Source organism: Macaca nemestrina, chromosome 14, assembly GCF_043159975.1.
Source record: "Macaca nemestrina isolate mMacNem1 chromosome 14, mMacNem.hap1, whole genome shotgun sequence".
NCBI lineage: Eukaryota > Metazoa > Chordata > Mammalia > Primates > Cercopithecidae > Macaca > Macaca nemestrina.
In genome coordinates, this window is record NC_092138.1 from 6,503,863 (window position 1) to 6,519,726 (window position 15,864).

General features: G+C 49.0%; 1 protein-coding gene and 1 pseudogene across 2 annotated transcripts in view; one reads left to right on the forward strand and one right to left on the reverse strand.

Annotated features, from left to right (window-relative positions):
• The window catches only part of LOC105498836 (receptor tyrosine kinase like orphan receptor 2), a 219,246-nt gene that overhangs the window by 87,235 nt on the left and 116,147 nt on the right, over positions 1 to 15,864 (forward strand). The gene's annotated exons all lie outside the window — the stretch shown is intronic.
• Positions 14,159 to 15,396, reverse strand: LOC105498835 (large ribosomal subunit protein uL3-like; annotated as a pseudogene).

The following is a 15,864-nucleotide window of genomic DNA, read 5'->3' on the forward strand; positions in this document are numbered from 1 at the left end:
CTAGCGTCTTTCACTGAGCATAAGGTTTCCAAGCTTCATCCATGTTGTAGCCTGTTGTAATGGCTAAATCATCTTTCACTGTATAGATACACCACATTTCTTTTTCTTTTCTTTTTTTTTTTTTTTGAGACGGAGTCTCGCTCTGTCGCCCAGGCTGGAGTGCAGTGGCCGGATCTCAGCTTACTGCAAGCTCCGCCTCCCGAGTTTACACCATTCTCCTGCCTCAGCCTCCCGAGTAGCTGGGACTACAGGCGCCCGCCACCTAGCCTGGCTAATTTTTTGTATTTTTTAGTAGAGACAGGGTTTCACTGTGTTAGCTAGGATGGTCTCGATCTCCTGACCTTGTGATCCGCCCGTCTCGGCCTCCCAAAGTGCTGGGATTACAGGCTTGCGCCACTGCACCCGGACTCTTTTTCTTTCCTTTAAGTTCTGGGACACATTACCACATTTCCTTATCCTTAACAGTTAAATTGTGTTCCACTGTATGGATACACCACATATTAATTAATTAATTAATCTATCAGTATATAGACAGTTGGGATGTTTTTACTTTTTTTGCTATTATGAATAATGCTCCTGTGAATGTTCCTATATACATTTTAATGTTTTCATTTCTCTTGGTTGTATACCTGCGAGGGGAATATGCAGGGTCCTCTGGTCACTCTGTGTTTAACCTTCATGCCTGCAATCCTAGCACTTCGGGGGACCAAGGCGGGAGAATCACTTGAGGCCAGGAGTTGAGAACCAGCCTTGTGAACATACTGAGACCCCATCTCTACAGAAGAAGAATGTAAACATTAGCTGGGCATTGTGGCCAAAGAACTGCCAGATGGTTTGCTGCAGCGCTGTACCATTTTACATTCCCCCAGCAGCGTGTAAGGTCGCCCTTCCTGCACATCCTCACTAACACTTGTGCTTGTGTATCTTTTTTATTATAAGCAAACTAGTAGGTGTGAAGTGCAGTATGTCATTGTGGTTCTGATTGGCATTTCATGGATGGCTAATGAGGTTGAACATTTCTTCACGTCCTTATTTGCCATTTATGTATTTTCTTTGGATAAATGACTATTCAGGTTCGTCTTTTGACTGAGTTGCCTTTTTTACTATTTAGTTGTGTTTGGATTTGTCAGCTTGGGCTGCCATAACAAAATGCCATAGACTGGGTGGCTTAAACAACAGGAACATATTTCTTACAGTTCTGGACGCTGGGAATCCAAGATCAAGGTGCTGGCAGATTTGAGGGCTGTCTTCTTGCTATGTCCTCACATGGTGGAGGGTAAGCAAGCTCTGGTTTCTTTTTTTCTGTTGCCCAGGCTGGAGTGCAGTGCTGTGATCATGGCTCACTGCATCCTTGAACTCCTGGGCTCAAGCAAACCTCCTAAGTAGCTGGGACTACTGGCATGTGCCACCGTGCTGAGATAATTTTTACATTTTTCTTCTGCAGAGACAGGGCCTTAGTATGTTGACAAGGCTGGTTCTGAACTCCTGGCCTCAAGTGATCCTCCTTCCTTGGTCCCCCAAAGTGCTAGGATTGCAGGCATGAGCCACCACTCCTGGCCTCTTCTTCGTGTTGTCCAGGCTGGTCTCGAACTACTGACTTCTGGTGAGCCGCCTGCCTCTGCCTCCCAAAGTGCTGGGATTATAGGTGTGAGCCACCGTGTCTGGCCTGAAACGTGTTTTTATCCAAAAGAGACTGTCATTCCCAGGACCACAGTCTGGAACACTCCAAAAAATACCCTTGCTGCCTTCAGATCTTTCTCAGGCTATAAGAGAAATACTTCTGAGACCATCCTGGCCAACATGGTGAAACCCCATCTCTACTAAAAGTACAACAAAATTATCCAGTCTTGTTGGTGCACACCTGTAATCCCAGCTACTTGGGAGGCGGAGGCAGGATAACTGCTTGAACCCGGGAGGCGGAGCTTCCTGTGAGCTGAGATCTCGCCACTGCACTCTAGCCAGGGCGACAGTGAGACTCTGTCTCAAAAAAAACCACAAAAAACAAAAGCTAAACCATGTGTTTCAGCCACAGTAAATACATGCAGCTCCACCTGGTGGGACCATCACAAAGAAAAGCACACCTAGAAGACCCAGCCCCGTTCAGCCCACTCTGGGCAAGCGAGGGTGTGCTCACTCCTGCAGGCCTGGACGCTGCTCCAGATGAGTAGAGGAGCTCGTCCTGAAAACAAGCACAGACAGGGCCTTTCTCAGGGAGGCGAGTGGAGACTCCAGTTGGCATGGTCTGAGGAAGGCACAGGGAGAAACAGGAGCCCTCTCAGGAAAGGCTCGGTTCCAGGCCCTTCCCGTCAGGCGCTGACCAGGTTAGACCTTTGCCATCTGGGAGAGGGAAGGGTGAGAGGGAGGCTGTGGGGTTCCCTTGGGAGCAGGCCGGGAGACAACGGGCATCCTTAGCAGAGGAGCCCTCAGCAGCGCTTGGTGACTCCCTGACGGTGAAAGAAACAAGCACCCCAAGGCTCCCTGGGTGAATGGGGGATCTCATGAGAAACGGTGGCTTGAGAGGGAAGATAGTCCATCTTTGAGCAAGCACATACCAACGGACGAAATGTATTAGAGTTCGCCAGAGAGAGAGAACCAATAGGATGTACATATGGAAATGCATGAGAGGGGATTCATTTGGGGAACTGGCTCACAGCGATCATGGAGGCTGAGAAAGTCCACAGTACACAGTCGGCCGTCTGCAAGCTGGAGACCCTGGGATGCCAGGGCACGGCTCAATTCAAGGTCAAAGGCCTGAGGACCCAGGGAGCCACGTGTGAGTCCTGGAGTCCAAAGGCTGGAAGACCTGGAGTGCTAACGTGTGAAGGCAAGAGGAGGGTGTCTCAGTTGCAGGAGAGACACCTTTTTTGTTCTCTCCAGGCCCATTGGATGGTGCCACTTACATTGAGGGCAGATCTTCCCTACTCAGTCTACCAACTCTCACACTAGTCTCCTCTGGAAACACCCTCACAGACACACCGGAAGGTAATGCTCTACCATCCTCTAGGTACTCCTTAGTCTAGTGGACACCTAAAATTAAACATCCCGTGTGTATACAAAATGAATATACAAAAATCAGTTGTATTTCTATATGCTAGCAATAAACGATGTGAAAATGAAACCAAGACAACTCCATTTACAATAGCATTAAAAAAATAATATATTACTCAGGAAGAAATTTAATCCTCCCAAAAAAGTACAAGGCTTACACTCTGAAAACTACAAACATTGTTTAAAGAAATTTTTTAAAGATCTAAATAAATGGAAAAACATCCTGTGTTTATGGATCAGAATACTTAATACTGTTAAAGATGGAAATACATTTTTCTGTAGATTCAACACAATCCCTACCAAAATCCTCACCTAGTTTTTGAGGTTTTGTTTTGTTTTGCAGAGATTGATCTACTGCTTCTAATTCATATGGAAATGTAAGGAATACAGAATAGCCAAAACAATGTTGAAACAAATAAAAGGAACTAAGTTGGAGGACTCAAAGACTTCTCAGTAACTGAAGTAGTGTGGTACTAGTATAAAATTAGCATACAGATCTGCAGATGAATGGAATAGAGGTCCAGAAATAAACCTTCACATTAAGGCCAGCTGATTTTTGACAATGTTGCCAAAACAATGCAAGAGAAAGAATAGTCTCTTCCACAACTGGTACTGGAATAAATGAACATCTGCACACAAAGGAATGAAGTTGGAACACTTCCTCACTAAGTACGCAAAAATTTACTCAAAATGCATCACAGACTATGTAAGTGCTGAAAGTATAAAACTATTAAGAGAATACAGCATAACTTTTCATAACCTTGAGTTAGACAACAGTTTCTAAGAAATAATACCAAAAGACAAAGCAATAACAAAATACATAAATTAGTTTTCATCAATATTAAAAACTTTGGTGCTTCAACAGATAACATCAAAAAGGTAAAAAGACACTCACAAAATGGGAGAAAATACTTTTAAATTATATGTTTGTTAAGGGACTTGTTATCTATTATATAAAGAACACTGTTATGGACAGAATGTATCCCCTTCCCCGTCAAATTCTTATCCCTAACGCCCAATGTGATGGCATTTGGAGATGGGGTTTTGTGAAAGTCATTAGGTTTTAGATGAGGTCGTAAGGGTGGGGTCCCCATGATGGGATTAGTGCCCTCATAAGAAGAAGAGGCCAGGAGTGGTGGCTCATGCCTGCAATCCTAGCACTTTGGAGGACCAAGGCAGGAGGATCACTTGAGGCCACGAGTTCAGAACCAGCCTTGTCAACATACTGAGGCCCCGTCTCTGCAGAAGAAAAATGTAAAAATTATCTTGCACGGTGGCACATGCCAGTAGTCCCAGCTACTCAGGAGGTTGAGGCAGGAGAATTGCTTGAGCCCAGGAGTTCAAGGATGCAGTGAGCCATGATCACAGCACTGCACTCCAGCCTGGGCAACAGAGTGAGGCCCTGTCTCAAAAAAAAAAAAAAGAGAAAAACCAGAGCTTGCTTACCCTCCACCATGTGAGGACACAGCAAGAAAGCAGCCCTCAAATCTGCCAGCACCTTGATCTTGGATTCCTAGCGTCCAGAACGGTAAGAAATATGTTCCTGTTGTTTAAGCCACCCAGTCTATGGTATTTTGTTATGGCAGCCCAAGCCGACAAATCCAAACACAACTAAATAGTAAAAAAGGCAACTCAGTCAGAATACAAACCTGAATAGTCATTTATCCAAAGAAAATACATAAATGGCAAATAAGGACGTGAAGAAATATTCAACATTAGCCAAGCTTGGTGGCTCGCCTGTAGGCCCAGCTACCCAGGAGGCTGAGGCAGGAGAATTGCTTGAACCTGGGAGGCCGTGGTTGCAGTGAGCCAAGATCGCACCACTGCACTCCAACAGAGTGAGACTACGTCTCCAAAAAAAAAAAAAAAAAAGAAGGAATACTTTCAGATGCTCCTTCTTGGCAGGACTGAGTTCCACCCCTGCCTAGGGCCTTTACCTTGCCCTGAATCTCTTTGTAGGTCACCAAACTTAACGGACTGACCAGGCTGGGCCTTGTGCTTCGCTGGACCCATGCTGCCCGGCTCCTGAGCCCCTTGCACTGGGGCCTTCCCAGCATTTGTTCTTCATCCCTCCTTGGCGGCGACCCTGTTCGCCTGGTGTCCCGGGTGACACCTGGCACTTTGTGTGTTCAGGAGGTGGGCAGTAGAGCCTGATGCCTGGCTCGGATTCCTCTTCTGCCCCCCCGATAACTGCATGATCTTGGGCGAGCTGCTTAACCTTTCTGTAAACCTCATCAGTAAGCTGGAGTTGCTGGCACTGGATTACATGACTTGGTTCTTGTCAGGACTTAGGATTCCCTGTGGCATGCAGAGGCCCTGAGGGATGGCTGAGTGCTATTGTTATTATTACTGCCTGCGAGCTGTAGTGCACACACAAAATGTCTCCTTAAGTGAACTGATAATATTGTGATCTTGTTTTTCAACTCAACACTTTGCCTCCTAGCAGTTCTCAAATTGTAGCCCAGAAGGCTTGTTAAGTACACATTGCCTGGCCCCACCCACAGATCTGGCTGGGTCTGAGATTTCTGCCTTTCTAAGGACTTTTCTTGGGGCTGCAGCTGCTGCTTCTCATGGGGCACTTTGAGAACCACTGCTCTGTGGGGTGTGTGCCCAGTGTGCGCCTGTGTGAATGTGTGCCCGTGTGAGTGTGTGTGCGAGTGTGTGTGCATTCGTATGTGTGCATATGTGCACGCAGGTGCCCGCATGTGTGCGCCTGGGCTCAGATGCCTATGCCCATGTGGATGCACGTGTGTGTGCATGTGTGCCTGTGCCTTCTCATGGCCCAGGTGAGCTGCCAGCAGTAACCTGCTCCCCTGCCCCCGCTGCACCGGCCCTTAGTCAGCCGTTGGTGTGAGGCATAGGAGCCCAGGTTGGAGGCTGTAGGAACTCGGGGTCCTGTCTTTGGGCACAGCCTGGTGATCTGTGGTCTTTGTTCCCCAGGTGCTTCAGTGGAGCAGGCCATGGCCAACCTTCGTTTCTTCTTCCAGCAGGAGGATTAGGACCGGATTCTGGGTGGGAAGCAGCCTTGGTTTTTATTTGCTGGGCTTGGCGGCCTAAATCCGGAGGACCTGTGGTCGTCCTTTCCACCCTCTCCCCCCCTCCTCCAAGTTAACCCCTTTATTTTCTCCTGTTCATTTCAACAGGATTTATGCTTGATTAAGTTACTCTCTTTTATCATAATTAAAGAAGAATGTGGTGGGAGAGCACTAAAAACTCCATTCAATGAAAACCAGATTGTTGAACCTGCAGGGAAACAAGGGCTGCCCTGTGGCTCCAGGCCCCTCCCAGGGAGATTGATCGCTGGGAGCTGCGGGGAGGGGGCGGAGGGGAGGGGATTTAAGCTCCTTAGGGAGGAAGTTGGCTGCCCCTGCCGGCCCAGAAGACAGGGGCCTGCCTCCGGGCTTGCCACCCCCTCGTCCTGGGTCCTGCCCAGCAGCCTGTGTGTAACATCTGACTCCTGACGCAGTCAGGCACGGCTCTGCACACAGGCCCTGGATTTACAAAGGCCTTTTTCTAATGGTGCCTGCGAGTCTCCTGCTGCAGAACATGACCTGCTGGAATGTTTTTAAAAAGTGTGTTTTTAGTTGACTCAGTTCCTCATGCTGGTCGCAGTTGCTCATAAAGGCAAGGCTGTGTAAAAATCCCGCCGAAGCCCTGGCAGTCACAAAGCCCTTGCTCCAAGCTGGGACCTGGAGTGGCGGGGCGTGCTAGGCCCCACCGCCTGCCCAGTGAGGTCAGGCCTGGCTGCGAGTGGTTCCTGTGCAAAAGGAAAGGCTGCCTTCATACTGCTTGGGGAATTGTTTCTGTAATACGTGTGGGATTCTAAAAATGGTTAGACCTGCGTAGCTGGATGGGAGGGGAGGAGGCAGTGACTGACTGCAGGAGGGGCAGCCTCCCTGATGGTCACCTGTGAAACGAGGTGGCAGGTTCAGGAGCCAGGGTCCAGTCCCCTCTCTGCCACACTGCACGTGAGTGTGCTCAGGCGCCTGGTGAAGGGTTGTTTTAGGGGATGGGAGTGAACATAGGTTCTGGGAGTGAACACGGGTTCTGGAGCCTCAAGGCAGGGACTCTGCCACTTACCAGTAAGGTGACCTCAGTGAGTACCTTAGTAGAGAATGGTGGAATTTGTTCCTCGTCCACTGAGGATGGTTAAAATAATACCCCCAGCATGGGACTGTTGTGGGGACTCTATGAGCTTGAACAGCGAACACCCGGCACAGCAAGCATCCAGCGCGTGTTGGGAGTTGCCGTTGTGATGGGCCATCTGTTTCAGAGGTAGAGCCTCAGACAAGGACATCGTGTTAGTCTGCTCAGTCTGCCGTAAGTACCCACCCCAGACTGGGCCGCTTAAATAACGTTCATTCTCTCACAGCCCTGGAGGTGGAAGTGTGACGTCAATACCCACCCCAGACTGGGCCGCTTAAATAACGTTCATTCTCTCACAGCCCTGGAAGGGGAAGTGTGACGTCAAGGTGTCAGCAGGGTTGGTGTCTCCTGAGGCCTTGCTCCTTGCCTTGCAGTTGGCTGTCCTCTCCCTGACTCCTCACGAGGTCGTCCCTCTGTGTGTGTCTGTGTCTTCATCTGTTCTCCTTATAGGACACCAGTCACGTTGGGGTAGGGCCCACCCATATGACCTTGTTTTACCTTCATCTCCTCTTTAAAAGTCTATCTTCAAATGCATTCTGAGGTACTAGGAGTCAGGGCTTCAACCTGTGAATTTTGGGGGAATGCAATTTAGCGCAGACATGCAGTTTAACTTAACAGCATTTTAAGCTTAGTAAGGTCTCGCTTTGTTGCCCAGGCTGGAGTGCAGTGCTGCAACCATAGCTTACTGCAGCCTCCACCTGCTGGGCTAAGTGATCCTTCCGCCTCGGCCGCGCAAGTAGCTGGGACTCAGGCACATACCACCATGCTTGGCTAATTTTATTTTGTTCGTAGAGACAGGATCTTGCCATGTTGCCCAGGCTGGTCTCAAACTCCTGGCCTCGAGCCCACCTCAGCCTCCTGAGTTGCCGGGATTATAGGCTTGAGCCGCTGCACCCAGCTTATTTATGGGCTACAAGGACAATTTGTTTTTCTTTTAAATTTACTTTTTGGTGGGCAGTCCCAACAAATGCTAGAAAGACAGCATTCCAAGATTTTACGGGTAACCTCCGGAACCTGTTTATTTCTGCCTCTCGGGCTCACTGGGGGTTCCTGGAACCCAGAGCCCCAGGATCTTCCTGATGGTGCAGCCCCAGCGCCTAACCCGGCCGGCAGGTGTATCAGACTCCTATGCAGCAGTCTCTCTGGGGGGGGTGCTGACCCCAAGGCCGCCCTGGTCCCTCCTCTCTGAGGTCGCATCCCAGAGTTGTGTAGTTACGCTGGTCCTCTGCTTCCAGATGCTTCTCCCCCATACTATCCCCACTTCCCTCATCCATGCCACATGTCATGATATCTGTAAACCAGCAGCCAGAGGAGGAAGCCTGTTCACGCTGCTGCCCTGCTGGAGAGAATCATCCTCCAGCGAAGGCAGGCTGATTGCCCCTGGGTGTCCCTTCCTTCTCTAAGATGCTTACCCTGCCACTGGGGGCAGGAAACTGGAGGTGGACGTCACTGTTCAGTGGAAAGGACTGTTCCAGTGCTGTGGGAGATGAACCTTCACCCCTCCCTTCTCAGCCTGGGATCAGGACTTTCAGCCTGCATGACCTCCTGACCTTGCCTAGGGCCAGGCTGCCATGGCCGGAGGGCTGAATGGTCTGCCCTGATCTCTCTGGACTGAGTCCTATCTCAGGAGCGCTTGTCGTGTACCCTCAGACACACCTGTGGGAGGAAAGTTGCAGGGCGCAGGCTCTCTGGGCACGTGCTGCTCTCTTGCCAGGAGTGAGGATGCATGGACTCTTGGACCAACTATTAGCAATCCAGCAGGAGCTTCCTCCAGCCTGTGAGCATTGAGTCTAATGTGAACGTGGGGCCCTGCGGGATAAGGGGAGGCACTTGTTGGGATGGGGCGTGGGGTGATAATTTGATTTAAAGTTAAGATTTTTTAAGAGTAATTAAGTTAAATTTTATGTTCACAAGGCCTACAGGACAATTCCATTCTCCTGAAGATGTTGTTTGAAGCATTTTATCATCAGTTGTAATATAACCTATTGATGTGTGTTTTCATTTGCCTTTACTAAAATATTGGAGGCATATCTTCTAGTTACAAATTATTCTAATTGATGGATTAAAGTAGTTTTTAAAATAAAAGCCTTTGCTAATTCCCTGCTGGCTCATCCAAGCCAAATGGCCGGTGGCAATGCTACTTAAACAGCACTTTACAATTCAAACCTTACCTCTAACGAGAGGCAAAGCAGTGAGACTAAAAGTGCATGTGTAAGTGGTTTTGCTCTCAGAGGCAGCGGAGACTCCAGGGCCCTGCGATTCTCGTCCTGCACTCCTCCTATCACATGACCTTGGCTCCTTAAAAGAGGACACTTGCTCTTCATTTTTTTCATCTGCAAAACTGGGGCAGCAATAGGAAGGCCAGTCTCCTTCACTGAGGGATTCAGGATAAAATGAAATTACTGCTTCATTACTTTGCAGTGACAACTCTGCAAATGGAGTGCTGCCTTTGCACAGAAGGTCAGCAGCAGCAGGGTGTGTCTGTGACAAGAAAAGACCGTGCCAGTCAAGCCTTGGTCATTATGTAGTGGACAGTGTTGCCACTGGCCCCATCCTGTGCCTCACCACCTCCTGCAGGCTGCCGACTCCAAGCCCTTGGGACTTGGTCACAGGCCTTTTCTGGCCAGGGTACTTGGTCTACAGTCTAGGTACACTGGGGTGCTGGGAGCCATTGCATCCCCTGCTATCGGCAGTCCTCCAACAATTAGCCCTCATTGGGTAGTGAATGCTCCAGCTGCCTTGCCTATGGGGTGGGCAGCTCTGAGATGTAGGGTCTACGTGGCCTCCCATAGGGGCCCAGTGTCTTGCGTGGTGTTGCCCATAGCAGGAGCCTGCTCATGCACTACCTCTGGGCCTCTTCCCCTTCTCCTCTCCTTCTGACTCCACTTCCAGGGCCCCCTGACTTCACCTCCCAAATGCACTCTGGATTGACTTCTTGGGGAGCCCAATCTATGATGGAAATATTACAGATATTGGCCAAGGAACACTGTTCCTCAGTGTCTCATGCACCCTCACTCTGCTCACAGCTTGCTGCATCCTCTTAGATGTTATGTCTCTGCCATTTCCCAGTCAGTGCTGCCCACAGCCCCATCAGGCTGAGTCGAATATTCATGCATGAAATTTGATCAACTCGGCTCTTCATGCGTTACTGTCACAGCATCTTCCTGGGCACTGTAGTTGTCTCAGAGCGGGATGTCGAGTGGGACGTGTCCTGTCGTCTTCAGTTAGCAGCCAGTACCCAGAGCTGAGGACCAAGGGGGTGAGCTAGCCCTTGGTCTAAGGAGTGCTGCCTGTTGTTATAGGGGTGGGTACCACTCCTCGGGGTTCCAGAGTGGGTCCTGCACCCTCCTGAGTCTCTTGTGTTGATCAGGGTGTAGGGGAGGGCTGGAGGCTGGGTAGCACCTGCCCTCCCACCCTGACTTGTCGCAGTACTGTGTCTGCAAAGGCCATCTGTGTGGAGCCACACCTCCCGGGACCTTCTGCTTCACTCTGCCCCAGTGCCACCTTTCTGACCCCAGGCTGGTCCTCTGCTGCCACCTCCCCTTCTTCCACCTCACGTCAACTCTTGGGCGCACCTTACCCGTTCACAGCATGGTTACCTTTCCCAGGAACTCTGGTCGGGTCTTTAAACCCCCTCTGGCCGTTGAGTCCTGGTGCCCTCTGATCAGGCCCACCCCGGAGGAGCCCTGCTGTGTTGGTCTCTGGACTCAGGCCTGGCAGTCCCACGGGCAAAGGCCCAACCCCAGGCATAGACCAGACCCGGCACGCCTCAGCCCCGGTCCTCGGCCAGTCTCCCACAGCCTGGCCACCTCATCGCCTTGCTCTGGGGCTGGTCCTCCCTGCTCCATGATTGTTATTTTCACCCTCACCACCCCCCAGCCCCCACCCCCAGCCTTTCTGGAGTGTGCTCATGGAGCATGCGCTGAAGAGGGAGCAAGAAAGGTGGCGAGCCCAGGAGGGGCAGCCGTGTCCAGTGCTGCACCAAGTCCGGTGGCAGAGGCCTGTGCCAGTGGGAAGGTCAGAAATCTCCCTTCTCTACACTCTCTTCAGAGGAGGAAGAAGTCTTCAGGAGGGAAATCCCCCAAGTTCTTGGTCCATTTTCCTATAGGCATCCTTGTCCTCTTCTTTCCTATTAGGATAGGAATGATTTCTTTAACTTTTTGAAGGACAGTTCCTTGGCCTGTTACATGGACCCTATTTTTTACTGACTTCTTAGGGACTTAACATCATGCGTGTGTGTGTGTGTGTGTGTGTGTGTGTGTGTGTGTGTGTGTGGTTCCCCCCCCCCCCATTTATTTGTGACTCTGCCCTTTCAACTGAATCCAGATGAGCTCAAGTTTCCTGGTGTGAAGAAAATATAAAATGCTGCCCCCTGTACCTCTTTCAGGAAATCCTCCTGTATTATGTTTTGAATGCAGCTCCCTCCACCATCTGGGATGGAGTCATTGCTGTATAGCAGGCATAGCCACTTTCATGAAAGATGAAGCTGGTCTCAAAGACACTAGGACGTTGCAAAGAGCCACATGAGTTTATTGGATATGGCAGAATTTCTCCAAGTGGGGGAGATAAATGAAGCAAACGTTAGGTATACGTTTTGTAAAATGATAAAACTCTCATTAGTTGTGGTTGGTTCAGTTGTCTCTATTTAGAATGCAAGGGACTCAACGGAAAATGTTAGCACCAATACAGAGAGGTAGTGGGTTGGCTGGAGGATTCAGGACCAACTTAGAAACATCAGTGGCATTTGTATATACCTGTAACCATAAAAACAAGTAATAGAAAAACAATTACAGTAGCAGCGAAGCCATTCAGATACCCAGGAGTAACCTTAGTGAGAAATGCTCCACACTCCTGAGATTTCACTGAAAAATTTGAAAGAAGATTAGACTAACTGGAGAAGAAAACCCTGTTGTCTTATGTTATGTTATGTTATGTTATGTTATGTTATGTTATGTTATGTTATGTTATGTTATGTTGTTATTTTTTTACGGAGTCTTGCACTGTCACCCACGCTGGAGCGTAATGGTGCGATTTTGGCTCACTGCAGCCTCTGCCTCCCAGGTTCACGCAATTCTCCTGTCTCAGCCTCCCAAGTAGCTGTGATTACAGGCACACACTACCAAACCTGGATAATTTTTTGTACTTTTAGTAGAGACGGGGTTTCACTATGTTGCCCACACTGGTCTGGAACTACTGACCTCGTGATCCACCCGCTTCCAGCTCCCAAAGTGCTGGCATTACAGGCATGAACCGCCACACCCGGCCAGAAAACCCTGTTGTTACTGGGAAAGTAATATTGTAACGATATCTGTTCTCTCGAAATTAAAATACAAATTTAATACAGTTCCAACTAGCACCCCAATAGTATTTTATAGAATTTGGCTTGCTGTTTCTGAAGTCCATGTAGAACTGAAAGTGAGCAAGAAGAACCAAGACAGTTTTGAAAAAGTGAAATTATTGTGAGAACCTCGCTTTACCCAGTGTCAAAATGTGTTGTTGTAATTAAATAGACAAATAGATCAAAAGAAGAGAATAGATAATCCACACACAGACCTATGGAATATATGGAATTGATTTTTCTTTTCTTTTTTTTTTTTTGAGACGGAGTCTCGCTCTGTCGCCCAGGCTGGAGTGCAGTGGTGCAGTCCCTGCTCACTGCAAGCTCCGCCTTCCTGGGTCCACTCCATTCTCCTGCCTCAGCCTCCTGAGTAGCTGGGACTACAGGTGCCCACCATGCCTGGCTAATTTTTTGTATTTTTAGTAGAGACAGGGTTTCACTGTGTTAGCCAGGATGGTCTAGATCTCCTGACCTCGTGATCCACCCGCCTTGGCCTCCCAAAGTGCTGGGATTACAGGCGTGAGCCACTGTGTCCGGCCCAGGATTCTTAATGTAATCATGCCCACAAAGTCCCCTTAGCCATGTAAGGCGACGTGGTCACAGGTTCTGGGGATTAGGATGTGGCCATCTTGGGTGGATCCTTATTCCATCTTCCACACTATATTAAGAAACAGAAAATAACATAACTTATGATTTCAAGCTATCATATCAGCAGGGTTTAAGGTGAGGGTATGGGGAACTGGGCATTTTAATAAACGGTGAAGTGTAGATTACCACATCCGCTTTGGAGGACAGTCAGCTGTCTTTCTTAAAATCAGTAACAGGTACACCCATGAACCCAGTAATTCTATGTCTTGGGATTTGCCTTCCAGACACACTGAGCTCAGGGCACAGAGAAGTCAGTATGAGGATATTTATGGCAATGCTGTTTGTGGGAGAAAAAGAAACATTATAACTAAGTGTTTACTGTTTTGGAAATGACCAGAAAACCAACCCATACCTATGGAATATTAGTGCTAGGGAATATTACACAGCAATGGAAAAAAAAAACACGAGGTGGTTCAAACCTCAAAGATCTCCACGTTATAGCTCAACGAAAAGTCATTTGCAAGATAGCACATAGATAGTTTGGCGATTTAGGCCAAACAGCATGTTCAAAACACCATGTTCCTACAGGCAGAGGAAGACCTGAGAGTGTAAATGACACAGTACTAACTGCTTACATCTGGGGAGGTTCAAGTTATGTCCAGGGGACTTCAGCTTTATGTACAAGTGTGACTCAGAGAGGAGTGTATTCACGTAATACTTGCAGAGTATAAAAGAAAGTTCGAAATGTAAGGGTATGATGAAGCACAATAAAGGGCATAATGAAACAGAAGGTCAGATACTCTGTAGTAATTTCCAGAAGTCCACATTCTTTAGGAAGTCATACTTGATTCTAGGGCTACGGATTACACATGAACAGGGCCATGTGGCCTGGGGTGGGAGTCAGGCTCGGAGCCCAGGGTTCTTTCTAGCCGGCTTCCTTGGAAGTGTTAGTTTTTTGGTTTTTTTTTGTTTTTGTTTTTTCCCAGTGAAAAATAACTTTTATTGAGACCTCATGAGCTGCAAAATCTGTTCCTGGCATTAAGCTCCTTCTTCCTTTGCCATTCGGTCTTCCTTGGGAGGTCCCATGAATGCTTTCTTCTCCTCCATGGTCTGGAAGCAGCCATGGCCAAACTTGGAGGTGGTGTCAGTGAACTTAAGGTCCATCTTCTCCAGAGCCCGCTGCTTCGTCTGCACCAGCAAGGACTTGCGGAGGGCGAGCACCCGCTTCTTGGTTCCCACCACACAGCTTTTCAGCCTGACAAAGTCATTGGTCACTTCACCGTAGTGGACAAAGCCACCCAGAGGGTTGAGGCTCTCGTCAGGCAGGTCATAGTCGGTGGAGGCATTGTTCTTGATCAGCTTGCCGTCCGTGATAAGGTAGCCCTGGCCAATCTTACAGATCTTCTTGTTGACCTCAGTGCAGTGATGGTCGCCTTTCTGCCCAGCGTGTGCCACAGAGAAGGCCACACGAGCAGGATGCCATGCCCCAATCCAGGCCACCTTGCGCAGGCCTCCGTGGGTCTTGTGGGGCAGCTTCTTGGTGTGCCAACGACTGGTGACCCCTTTGTAGCCTTTGCCCTTGGTCACCCCGATGACATCTATCATCTCATCCTGCCCAAACACTTGGTTCACAGGTACCTGCTGCTCAAGCCTCTTCGCGGGCCCCATCCGGCTTCTCGGCCACAGTGCCTCCGTTCATTTGGGTGTCCATCAGGTGGGCCTTCTTCTGGCACAGAGGAAGCAGGTGCATATGGTGTGGGCAATGATGCAGATGACGTGGCAGTACTTCTTCATGCTGCTAAAGTCCTTCTCCAGCTGCTTCTTGCCATCCTCATCCTGCCATTTCTTGCAGTACTTGGTAAAGGCCTTTGTCTTAGATTTATGCCAGTTCTTATAGAAACGCCTCTTGCATTCATCACTAATGTGCTCAGTGAATACATCAGTATCTGGAGACTGACGAAGATGTCAGTGAAGGTCTGGAGGCCTTGAGGGGTTTCCATGTAGCCCACAATGCCCACAACCACCATGGGTGGCATCTCCACAATGGTCACAGCCTCCACCACCTCCTTCTTGTTCACCTTGAATCCTGACCTGTCGACTTCCCGCATGGTGTGGGTCATGCCAGCCTTGTATCCCAGGAAGGCTGTGAGGTGGACCGGATTGGACGGGTCATCCTTAGGGAAGCTCTTCACCTTCCCACAATGCGTGCTGCTGTGCTTCCAAGGCAGGAAGCCGAGGGACCCATGTCTGGGAGGGGTGAACTTTCTGTGAGACATCACGCTGTCAAATCCCGCTGGTAAACATCGGTCGGCCTTCGGTTTCCGCTAGATAAAGCCAAATCTGGAAGTGTTAGTTTTAACAGGAAAGTTGAAGAGAAGAGGGGAGCTTCGAAGCACATCTTTGAAAGTGAAGAGATTGCATTTTCGGCAGTCAAGATGTTTTCCATGTGGCAGTTTATTTCTACCTCCAGGGCCCCTTTATTTGAGCTCTTGTTCTCTTTCCTCACCCCTGGATTGATTCTCCTTGTTGAAATCAAGAAAAGCCTGGAAATCTCATCTGACTATCGTTGGGAGGTAAAGAAGAGTTGGTGGGAACATTTCCTGTGATTCTCCTAAAATTATAGAACCACACAAGAAAGGGTTTGGTCCCATAGTAAGGCTGAGCAAAGTGATCCCAGGCAAGCAAAGCCCTAGAGTCACTTCTGAAATGTGGGCACCTGCTAGACGTGCCTGCTCGACATCTGT